Genomic DNA, 12,367 nt, shown 5'->3' on the forward strand with positions numbered 1-12,367 from the left:
TTTTCCTGAAATTCATTCAAAACAACATCATACCACCATAAAAATTAGTATTGAGCATGTGTTTCTGTATGAATTAGGTAATCTTCTATTACTACTAATGAAACAGTAAATTTTTTTTAACAATTAAGCACTCATAAGTAGTGAACTAGTGAGAGACAATCTACTGAATGCCTTGAACTTCCCTAAAAATCTGCAGAGCTACTCTGGCATTTCAAGTTGTGCAAGTATCTAAATCCTGACTGAATTAGGCCTGATTTAGTGACACAATGGGACACCACCTTTGGAGGGGTTTGACAGAATTGCACTGAAACTTTTTATTATTGAATAGATTCCTGGTTTCCTATATGGAGTCTAGGAGAGTTTTTTGATACATTGCAGCTAATTTAGATAAGACACATCAGCAGGAGTCTTTCCCTCGAGTCTAAGGGGCTTTGGACAGGATCCTGGATACTTAAAAAGCTGTAGACAAGTCTGTATTGCAGTTAGCCTTCATATTTAGATGGTAATGTATATTGCTCATGGTTATTATGAAAATGATTCCAATTAGAGATACCAGATGCCATGATATGAGGTAAGCTAAGGAAGCTGTCCTTAGCTCAGAAATCACATCCAGACCTAACATTAACAAAAAATGGCTGGAGCTGCTGATATTTAAGACTGCACATAAATATTAGTGGCTAAAAGCTGTGCAATATGGCTTTTCTAATATTTTATAACTCAACTCAGCAAGAAGCAGAAGATGCAGAAATGGTATTTTCAATACTGGCTTTCCTTCAAGTGAATTGCACTTCTTACAAGTTCCACAGCATCTCCTATTTATAGATACATATTAGTTCATTAAACTATCATTTAAGCAGAAAAATAGAACTAAAAAAATACATTCTCAGTGCAAAGCCTTTGAGTTAACACTGCTCTTGGAACTTTGCAGATCTCTCCCCTGTGGAAATAGACTACAGACACCCGGAGGTAGATTACATTTTATTATCAGTGACTGCAGAGTCAAGTCCTCATTGACAAGTGAAAGTCTTGGCTGAGGGAGGGAAGAGGAAGGGTAAAGGAAGGTTAAATTTAACCCCCAATAGTCACTGTTCTGTGCATTTCTTTTTCTCTTTATGCCCTATCTGCAGGAACAAACTTTTTTTCCAGACTCAAGCAAGGCTTGGGTGACATGTGAATATCCTCCCCTTCCTGGGTGGCACATCACAAATGTGTTGACACCAATCATGATAACCACACTTTGTTTCAGTGTTAAGCATAATGATAATGATGTAACCTGAGATAGGGCTGTATTGTAATTACACAGTTGTGCCAGTTATTACATAGTTATAACACAGATCAGCTCCTTGATCAGATATGCCCAGGAGCTTCTTTTGCTTTACGCCTAATGCAGGAACAGAAAACTAGATCCCTAATTAACTTTGATTGAACCTTGATTAGATAAGGGAGTGGGGCCAGTAGGCACCAAGCAGGCGGGGAAGCCAGCCCGTATGTAGATATGTTAAACGTGTAGGCACCGTCCTGACGAGTCATAGGAAAGAGAAAGGAAACTCCCTTTTCAGGAATTGATACCTCCCGACAAGCACAAAGGAATTAGCCCAGACTAGCCCTCAGAAATGCAAGAAACTTCTCACCTTCCCCATCCTGCAATGCCCCCACCCTATTAAGATGAGATTCTCAAGAAATTCACCTTGGGAGCAGATAGATTTCTATCGTTCTCTCCTGCCACCGCCGCAGGAGGGAATTGCAGAGAGAGCTTTGCACAAAACACAGTTATTTCTCCAAGTGTTCACTCCTCACTCCTTTATTTCCGCTAAAAATGCTGAATTGTTAGTGCCATGCAAAGTTCATTTGGCCTGGAAATTCATTGAGTAAGTGATTTAATAAAGGGGTGAATTATGCCAGGCTTGGTTAACTGAATTTGGACAGCTGAAAACTAAAAAGCACCAGATGTACCTGAGGAGAACATTCATCACTTTGCTTGTGAGACAGGGGATCTGCAAATGCCCTCTCACTTCTCCAGAGCTGCACTGACTCTACAAGAGTCAATTTTTGCAGCCAAATTTTAGTCTGTTTACTAAAAATACTGACAGCCCCCAAAACTTTGGTATTTTAGGATATGTATTATCCCTTTTCAAGAGTAGAATAGCACATTAATATTCCACATTTATGGTGACTATATACGTTTTTCTAGGAATTATTACTGCTATAAACTCAACAGGAGCTCTAGGTTGTTTAATATCTCTTAAAATCTAATGAATACTACTAATCTAATCTACTTTGAACAAAGAAATAAATACAACTTGGGACACTTCACAAACTTTCTTAACTGAATCTGATTTTTGTTTCCCCATGTGTTATACAGTCGTAGTAATTCCTAACCTTTTTACAGAGTTCTTTTTTTGCCAATATTCATTCCTGCTTGTGAAGACATTTAGTGTCCTTGACCATAGAGCACTAGGAAAGTGCTGCTGTGGCATTTTCTACTACCCTGTAGATGGGAGGGAGCAAAAAGCAGAGTTTTATAGAACAAGAACACGTGAGCCCTGTTCCAGCACAGTATTTAACTCCTGTTCAGTGAGTACCATATTTACTTCTGGGAGGGTAACAAGTATATGCCTACCATACTCCTTTGAAAGATTTTAAGTTATTTTAGGCCAACTTAGGTTTATTGACCCAAAGAGTAAAAAAAACCCTCTCTCAAATAAAACCCACTTCAGTACCTATCCTGGGGAGCTCTGAATTGACAGTACACCACTCTCAGCAGATGTTATCACACAGACTTCTCTCAGCCACTGAATTACTCTATTGCATGCAACAGCCAACTTTCAGTCCTTCAGACTTCAATATTATCCAAACAAGATTTTTTTTCCTGTAGAGCTGTGGACATATTCCTCAGTGAGAACTGTTTATTTTCCAAGTATAGGCTTTCAGAGTCCTTTGATATATTAATTATCTGTGAGGTGTAGAAAAGCATGGCAATCATTTTTGTCAAAGGCAGGGAAAATGGACCCATTTCACTTTTGCAGCACTCAGGAGTGGCTGAGTGTTCCCTTTCACACACACCTCTGCAGGAGCCCACAAACACAGGTATGAACTGACCATGGGCAGCTCTTTGGGGAGAGAAACCTTTCCAAAGGTGAGTGAAACACTCAGAACCTGTTTGCAGGTACAGCTGGGGTCATCCTTGTCAGCTTGTTATGGACTACAACCGTGTGAGGGAGGGGGTCCTACCTCTTCCAAAACTCAGGCACCTTTATTGCTTCTCTCTGTGCATTCTCCCTTCAGGAACCTTCTTGAATAGAGGACAAATCACCCAAAGCAAAAACTTGATCTGAGCCTCATTCAAACCTCCCATCACCAACTTTTCTGACAGAGCAAAGCAACAAGCACATGCTCAGCTATGAGTTGGTGAGGAGCCTCCCTGATCCTTGGGTGTTTAATTCAGGATATGCCCTCTGCTGAACCAGAGGCAGAACCTTTAGGATTGAGCCATGTTTCATTTACGATTTTTCTGGTTGCAGGGCAAAGCAGTAATAGTGACACAATAGGAAAAGCATCCCACAGTCCTCTCAGGAGTGTGCAACAGCCACAGAGACTCCAGTGCAAATAAACTCTCTGATGATACTGATTTGGTTTCTGCTGAGTAGGACCTTAGGAGTGAGATAAGCAGCACAGCTTCAGACAGAGAGCTTGGATCTACATTTGTCCCACTCCAGTCATTTTCATTTCACATGTAAAGCAGTTCTGCCTGGGACACAGGAACACAGAAAGCTGCAATAAATTGTACAGAGAATTTGGTGATCTGTGCTCCCAGTATCTGAAACTCCAAAAAAAATTATCTTAGAGCTCTAAGGACAGACTGTTTGTAAAAGTACAACACTGCCTTTCTCTCTTTTCCATGGCACAGAATTCTTCTGCCAGGATTGGCTTCTCTTCCTCCTTTGACAAATCAACACAATTTTGGCAGTGACTGCCAGTGCTGCCACCAATAATTCACCAGAATTGAGAAACTTTGGTGCTTTCATTCTGCACAACTAAAGGATCTCCCACATGCCCAGATTTGTTCCATTTCTGGTTTTGGAGGCTCAATCCTGCCCCGAACTGGGCTCTGTTTCCAGGCTTTTCAGAGGATGAGCCATCCCAAGGATTTGGAGGGTAAGATAGTGGTTGTACAGGAGGGTTCAATTGAGGACACACTGCTGTGCATCTTGGAAAGGAATTAGAGACTTGCATGAGCACTGTAAATTAGAAAACAAAAGCACTTGTTCATAATTTATTGAATTTTTAAGGCTTATGTAAAATTTTGTGATTTCTGATATGTCAGCTCTAAAAGCATCTTCTGCAGGGTTCTGCATCAACACACATGACAAATTGTCCCTATTTGAGCTGTTTGCAAAGTTATTATAAAACAGGAGGTGAGAGACGCAGGCTGGACTGTGGAGAGAGCTTCTCCCAGGATTCATTTTGGGGGTGAACTGCATGTACAGCAGGGAGGAGTTGCATAAAGCTGAAATGACATTGCTCACATTAGCTTCAGTGCTTAGATTCAAACATGTATTAACCTGGGAAATAATATAAATGCCATTTGAAAGCCTATTCTTATAGCATTTCTGACCCACTTCAGACTCCTTTTGGTAATCTGGGAAGGGACCTTTGTTCCCATGGCAGCCCATAATTTCCTGAGTGAAACAGTTCAGCTGAGCTCTGAATGACAGAGTCAGGCATTTGGATGCTTATCTTGCTTCCAAGTGTTCCGAGGTTCCTCATTTCTCACTTATTGCACAATGCCCCAATCTCACTCTGAAGGTGAGAACTGGATCAGAAAGAAAATATAATTGCTTTTTTTTTATTAGCTTATGATACGGTCCCGCCCTTCTGTGTTGCCAGCTTACCGAGTTCCTCACAAATGATGATATACAGAGAGGGAATGATATAATTATCAGCCTATAATTACAGGTATATAGATATATACATCCCCCTGGAGGAGAGCTGGGCTTGGCACATGCCTGCCTGTAACACTGAGTCTTTAGGGAATTCTTGCCCATTTTAAGTAGATTATTTATTTATCAAGTGCTTGAGACATTTTATGAAAAATGAACCCAGAAGAATCCTTTGATTCTTTTTAATAAAGTTCATAAAGTAAGTAACTGAACAGATCCAGGCATGCAGGAGCAAACTCTCTTGTGCGGAGCGAAAGCAGAGACGTTTCCCAATCGTGGTAAATTATTGGTAGCACAGCATTGGCAGTCAATGAAGAGTTTGCAGAAGCAAAGCTGATTTGTTGAGGGAAGGGAAGATGCCAGTCTTGGCACAGGGATCAGAAGCTAACACTGAGAAAGCCAAGTCAGTACTGTAGCCCCACAGACACCTTCTTTTTTTTTTTTTTTTTTTTTTTGAAAGCTTTACACAGAATTAGTTTATCTTATGATGCTGCTTTAATGCTGTTACCATAGATAAACCCTATTGCCTTCCCACTCTGTTTCAATGCCTCATTTTGTCATCGGGGCAGATAGTGATTCTCAGCTGATATAAATCAGCAAAGCTCCACTGATTTTTAACAAAGCTGTGCCAGCTTCTGCTAGCTGAGGGTCTGCCTGGATATTTCTCTTGCTGTAAAGCAAAGAATCCAGCAGGCAAAGCTGATGTAAGTTGGATATTTTTTTTGGCTGGTTTTACTTTGTTCTATCTTGTAAATGCTGCTCTCATTCATAACTGCTTGGATGCTTTCAAGTCTGTGTGCAAGAGTTATGGGGCCTAATCTGGCTCCTACAATGGTGCAAATCTAGGGTAGCTCTAGTTAAATCAAAAGCATTACTCAGAGGTATTGCACTGCTGTAAAAGCACTGTGCTTGTGCAGAGCAACTGATCTGTAAATCTCATAATGTGCCCAGGATCTTTCCAAGAGTTTATTTGCAAACAAACAAACAAAAAGAATCATCGTGGCTAAACAGACTGATTCCAGCCCGTGCAAAACGGACTGAGCCTCTGCCAGGAATAAACTGTAGACACTTGCTAATTACAATTTGTGGCCAGATTACAAAGTTCAGTAAAGGAGAAAACTGCCCCATTCAGATCCTCTCTCCCAGTTTGATGACATCACTCACATCATTATGTTGTGATATGCCAGATGGGAAAATTTGAGGTGGGGATGAAGTGAAAATCCCGGTTACACCTTTTCTCCAGGCTATCTGCCTCTCCATCATTTTACAACATCACAGAGAGTCTCAGACAGTTTGACTCTGCCATCCCCAGCTGGTTTGGACCAACCAGATAAATGCTGAACCATTAAGAATCGATACATGTTTCCACCATTGTGACAGGTTATGCTGCACGTAGCTAACCTTACTTTAATTAGTTTATTTAAGCTCACTAGTACATTTAAATAAAGAGGGAAGGTAATAGTATAAACTCTGTAATTTCTGTTGCCTGGGAAAAAAAAATAAAAACAGCCCTGCATCAAATGCTTATTGAAACTGAAACATATGTATTAACATATGGCAGAATTTCACTTACTGTATGTTTTAGTGCAGAGCTGATGAGGAAGGCATCTGTGCTGAGAGCATCTGAATGGAGGCTCAGATAATGAGCTGAGCTCAAAAAATACACTCTGAAAGGCTGGGATGTGTCAAAGTGCCCTGCAGTTGATTTGTGTCAGAGCTGAAAGAATACACTTGAGTCCCACACAGGTACATGGCTGGGCTCTCCTTCCTGCACCAGGGCCCTTTGGAGTTCTCCTCTGCTGCCCTGGGCTCCTGCTCTGGATGTCCTGGACAATTGTAACCCCCACACCAACGGTCTCACACCAGAAATACTGACACCACTTCTCCTTGGAGCTTAAGGAAGTGCTGTTACAGCACTGCTCTTTAACAAAGAGCAGGTGAACTGGGGAGCCAAAACATCAAGCTCAGATCTGGGTTTGAAGTTGTCTTCAGGGCAGCAGCTCTTTGGGGTTTGGTTTTGCACTCCCTGCAGACGGGCACAGCTGTGAGCACAGCCTCTGTCCTCAAACCAGACACTGAGGAGTGAGAGAGAACTTCCCCTGCTGATCCTCACCCTGGCCATGCAGGCTTTGGAGTTCCACACCCAGCCAGGGATTTGGGTTCTGAGATGAGCCCCTGAGCACTGGGCCTGAACCATTTCTCCTCCTCACAGTGATGTCGGGCTCCAGCAAACTCTGCAAAGACTCTCAGAGCCTCTTGCTGCCAACTCCTGATATTATTACTGGGCACTACAAAGCCACGTTGTTCTACACCTATTTACTGGGAGTAAGATATGAGGATACCAGGTGTAAGTGCTTTACTGCCTTAAGGATAGAAATCTTTGTGATTTGACCACAGTAGGGCACCTGCATCTCTCAACCACAGCTTACCTGGCTCCTGCAAGATGCTTTCAAAGCACCCAGTTGCTACTCAGTGACCCAGAAAAAAGTTTACCACCTACTCACAAACCCTCATTTTGAAGTACTGTGCCTCTTATTTAATGCAAGGAATCTTAAAGTTCTTCAGAGTGTGGGCTGTGTATTAAAATGTGTGAACCACTTGTGTACCATTGTGCAAATCACATCTTTTGATATGAAACTGTACTCCAGGGATAATTCCTTTTAAAAAAAAGTGACTATGGAGACCAAGGAGAAGTGTTTAACAAGTGTACATTGCTTTTCAGGGAAGCATGAAAGCTTCCAGGCACGGAGCTTAGGGACATGGTTTAATGGTGGGCTTGACACTGTTGGGTTTACACCTGGATTCAAAGTTCTTTTCCAACTTAAAGATTCAGTGATTCTGTTAAATAAAGAAAATAAGATGGCATGACTCAAACTGTCTGTTTCTCTGAAACACCAAAATAAGGTGATGCAGAGAAGTCATCTCTCTGTACACATCAAATTTCATTTTCTGACAAGCTTTGAATCTGTTGTATTTCCATTTTTACCTGTACTGAGGGAAATTCTGGAGGCCCTGTCATGACAAAATTTAAGTTTGTGGCCCTGGAACATGAATATTATTTTATTTATTTATTGAGCTCCACCCAGGTACAAACTTCTCCTTCAGAGGAAGGACAGGTTGTCTAATTTGGGGTAAATCTACACAAGGGATGTCTTGTTCCTGCAGGTGCAAATGCCCTGGCAGAAAGTGTAAATGTGCTGCTCTCCCCTCAGTTGTTGAAGATGGCATTAATCCTCTTCCTCCTCCTCCTCCTCCTCCTCCTCCTCTGCTCGGTCGCTGCGCTGGAGCTCCCACGGCGCAGACAGGAGAACCTGCTCACTTCTCCCCTGCTTTGAGACAAAATCAAGGCAGGTAATTTCAGCTCTTTGAAGGCAGGTTTGTGCTAAAGACCTGGATTTTATGCTGAAGTGGCTGACACTAATATAATTTGGGGGATAAGGGGTAGCCTTTGGCAGCAGACACTGAGTTGTATCATCCCCAGCCAACGCAGGAAGATTTTCTAAAGCTTGTCTCTTAACACCTTGAATAAGCCCCCGACTTAAATCCACCTTGATTAAGAGCAAAATAGATTATGTATGCACGGGAGCACACAAAATAATATTTAAATGTCTGTTCAGGTATGTAAATAGTGCTGTGAACAGAGGCTGGCAGTTGTGCTCTCAGTGAGGCAGAACCGTTTGGCACAGGCCTGGACAGTGAGCTCGGTCCCAGCCCACTGCTTCAGTCACAAGACTATTCCCCAGTATGGATTTGTCCATCCCCTATGTCTTTTCCATCATCTCTAAACTTGAGTGACTCCTATGACTAATGTGATTGTAAGTCATAAAACATTAAGTTATGACACAATCAAATCAAAGCCAAGAAATTCATAGTTAGGGTGTAGGCTACATTCTTAACTCAAAACCAGAAAAGCAGCATTACAGGGTAAACAAAAGGCTGAAGTGTCAGCCCTCATTTTTCATTTTTGGGCTCTTATCAGTTTGTATCAATTTAAGCCTTTTTTAAATATGTAATTTCTTTGACTTATTTTTTTCCCTCTAGGAACTGAAAATTATTCTGCTTTGAGGTCTGGAACCTGCCATACAATAAACACTACTTAATTGGGACATGCTTAATAGGGATGGCCACTTTAATGGGACATCTCCTAGGGAACCTATTTATGTTAATGAGACTGAATGACAATGACTGTTTCTTAAGTGGGGCAACAAAAAGGAAAAAACTCCACTTAACAGGGATGCACTCAGCTGTTACTAGTTTGTAAAGTGTTTAACCAGGTGTTAAATAGGTCTAAAATTCTGAGCTTCCATCTTTTAATTCAAAACTGGAAAATTAAAACATTTGCATCATGATGAAATGTAGTGTTATGATCTGTAAAGTGGCATTTAGTGTGAAGTAAGGGCCAGACTTCTAGAATAGAAGTTCTCATCTCCAAAGAGAGCTTCTCTCTCCAAGCATGGAGCTACCTGTGGATTGGATTTCCTCAGAGTCATGGCAAAGGGTAGCAGTGAACCCCATTTGTTCTATTTATGAATTCTGCATTTTACCCTCTCACCCCAAAATCCTTCCATGCTGTAATTTGAATAAAAAGATGGGAGAAAAATAAATAGGGAAGCTTCTTAATTCTCAGTGACCCTTAGGTCCCTGAGATGATCTCTGAAGACTTCCAGGATCCTCCAAAAGCCTGTAAACCATCTTGAAGGTTATTCTCTCCCTGTAGCTCTTTTGTGCTCTGCTGTTACCTCTGTAAATATGTATCCACGTTTCAGGGGGGGAACAAGAGACCATGTCAAGAAGTTGTCTGAAAAATAAAAATCCCATCTTAGGCGACAGCTATATGAATTTGGGGACTCTCCCAGGCAAACCAAGACATCTGATTATGCCATTGTATCCTGTTTGGCAAAGGAGAGAGTGAAGGGAAGTGATAGACATGAGGGGCAGATGGAGTTTGCCTAATGTGTCTGTTCTTTTCTTCGCTGCCTTTTCAATTTAAGAATGTAGCAAAATAGCAGCTGCTCATAATTTCATGAATCAAGAAGTATGTAAATTTCAGCTACAAAATTTGTTGCATAGTTAGACACACACACACACACAAAGAAGGGGGAAAAAAAAGGAAAAAGATCTTGCTTGCATCTACAACTTTCTTAATCTGGCATGCAAATTTAGCTTTCAGGCCTGGTTTATCTCTCATTTAGGAGTGAACCCAAGTGGCTCCATCGATTTCGCTGCTGTCATGCAGGATAATGCCCTGGGATCATGGCAAGCCTGGCATGAAAAGCTCCTTCCATGCCCCTAAGCACCATAGGGGGGTTTGTGCCCTACCTGGGCTGCAGGTGGAGAGGAGGAGGGAAGGGTGTGGTGGGGATGTTTCCCCAGGCAGGGGTTCTGAACAGCTACCTGAGGATGCTGACAAGCACCACAGACCGAGGTGGAAATCACTCTCCTCACGTTTCAGTCCCCAACAGCCCCCAAATGAAAAGATGGAAAAAGTGACTGGAAATGTATCATCCACATGTAGAAAGCAGTGCTCAGGAGGGGCTGGGCTCGGGGCCTCCACACACCATACAGCTGGTTCTAGTTTTCAGACAAGATTTACTAAACACATGTAAACCGTGCGTATCTGTTTGAATACTTTTTGTGCAAATAACTTCCTCTGTGGTCAAGCTGTTCCTCTCAGATCCAGGCTACAGATTTGTGCTTTACACTCACCACTTTTTTACCCTTGGATTTCCACCAGTATCAGTTCACACTCAGAGTATGAAACTGTGAAGGAGGGAGCCGAGCTTGGCAGCAAGAGTCAGGAGAATTTACAGTGCAAAACACTGAGCAAAACTCATGGTAAAGGGCAGGAATCATGCCTGGCTTTGCTCCATCCGAGCCAGTGGGGCAGACCCTGAGCAGCTGTAAACAGCCACAAGACTGCACGTTCCACAGGAGCTGCAAGCATTTATATCACTTGGCCCAAGAGCCTCTTGCAGAGATGCAACATTTCACCAGCTCTGGTGGGGTTCCTCCTGATTTATACCCCCCCAGTGAGCAAGCAGAGCCAGGGTCTTTCTTCACCAATTAGAAGTGCCCCACAATTATATCTGCCAAGTGTCATGAGCTCCAAGTCTAAACACAAAGCAACAGCTGAAACTGGATATGAAGAAGCAGGAGGGCAGAGTTTTATGATAGATGTTTTATTGGAATCATATAAAAAAAAAAAGCATTTCACATATTTCATGGAGGTATTTTATGTGCAAATTTAATATGAATCCTCTTCTTGTTAAACTCTTACGTGATCTATGTACTTCAGTATATAAAACACACTATAGGACAACTATGAACAAGTTTATTAAAACAACTTGGGCTCCTGTTGACATCACCAACCACACAAGTGCTTGCTCAGATCTTATCAGTCTCTCCTTATATTTCAGGTTACCTACTTGCTCGTTTTCCCTATATATCTTTCATTGTTACAAGAATTCAACTCCTGGGCAGATCTCACAGATAAATCTGCTTGTCTGTTTTGGGAATATGGCTCTAGTTCTAATTTTGCAGACTTCGTTCAGGCAATACTCCCTCTGACTGCAGGGATTTTTGCCTGAGTAATCCTTTCAGAATTGGACTCTCCGTGACTTTCATTTACTTAACAACTTGGCATTACATTTGTAAAATATTAGCTCAGTAATGTAAAATATCAAATTAGATTTATGCATTAATCTAATCTATATATGAAGCTTGATAGTCAGTTCTGTTACACTGCATTATTGCAATTCCAGGCATTCTGTGTCATCTCACATTTATTCTGATGATGCAAGAGAACCAAGGAGTGAGACTGATAGATCAAATTTGGTAGCCCATGCATGTAGAAGTCTGAAACTTTGAACAAAATTTAAAATCAATTTCCACTTTCAGATAAATCATGGAAATGTTTTCCTATCAATCACAAATAAAAAAGAGCACACACAAAAAGCTAATCTGAAATAATCAACAGAATAACAAGCTATTAAACAGGAAAAAGCAGGTCAAAATACGTAGCCAAACTGCAAAATATTCTCTAAAAGTCCCTGAAAAGGACAAATAAGCAATTGTTTCTTTTCTGTGTTACAGTTGCAGTCTGAAAAGTAAAAAATTACTCCTTCATACATGTTCATAAACTGCATTTATAAACACTTCACACAACTAAATTATATTTGTTTCCTCCAGGTTGGCTGCCCTTGAACATTTTTCTCCTTCTTGCAGTTTTTGCTTTTTTATATAATCCCTTCATGAAAGCAGGTCTTATGCCCATGGCCCTGCTTCAGCAGCCAGCCCCACACAGCAGCCACTTAAGAACACATTAAACTAAAGTTTTGTGTGTGCTTTGGTACCTTTAAAAACTGGATTCTTGGAGACAACCCACCAATACGTTGTTCGTACATCTTAAAGCCATTTACTTCTCTTTA

This window comes from Molothrus aeneus, chromosome 20 (genome assembly GCF_037042795.1).
Source record: "Molothrus aeneus isolate 106 chromosome 20, BPBGC_Maene_1.0, whole genome shotgun sequence".
In the NCBI taxonomy this organism is placed as follows: domain Eukaryota; kingdom Metazoa; phylum Chordata; class Aves; order Passeriformes; family Icteridae; genus Molothrus; species Molothrus aeneus.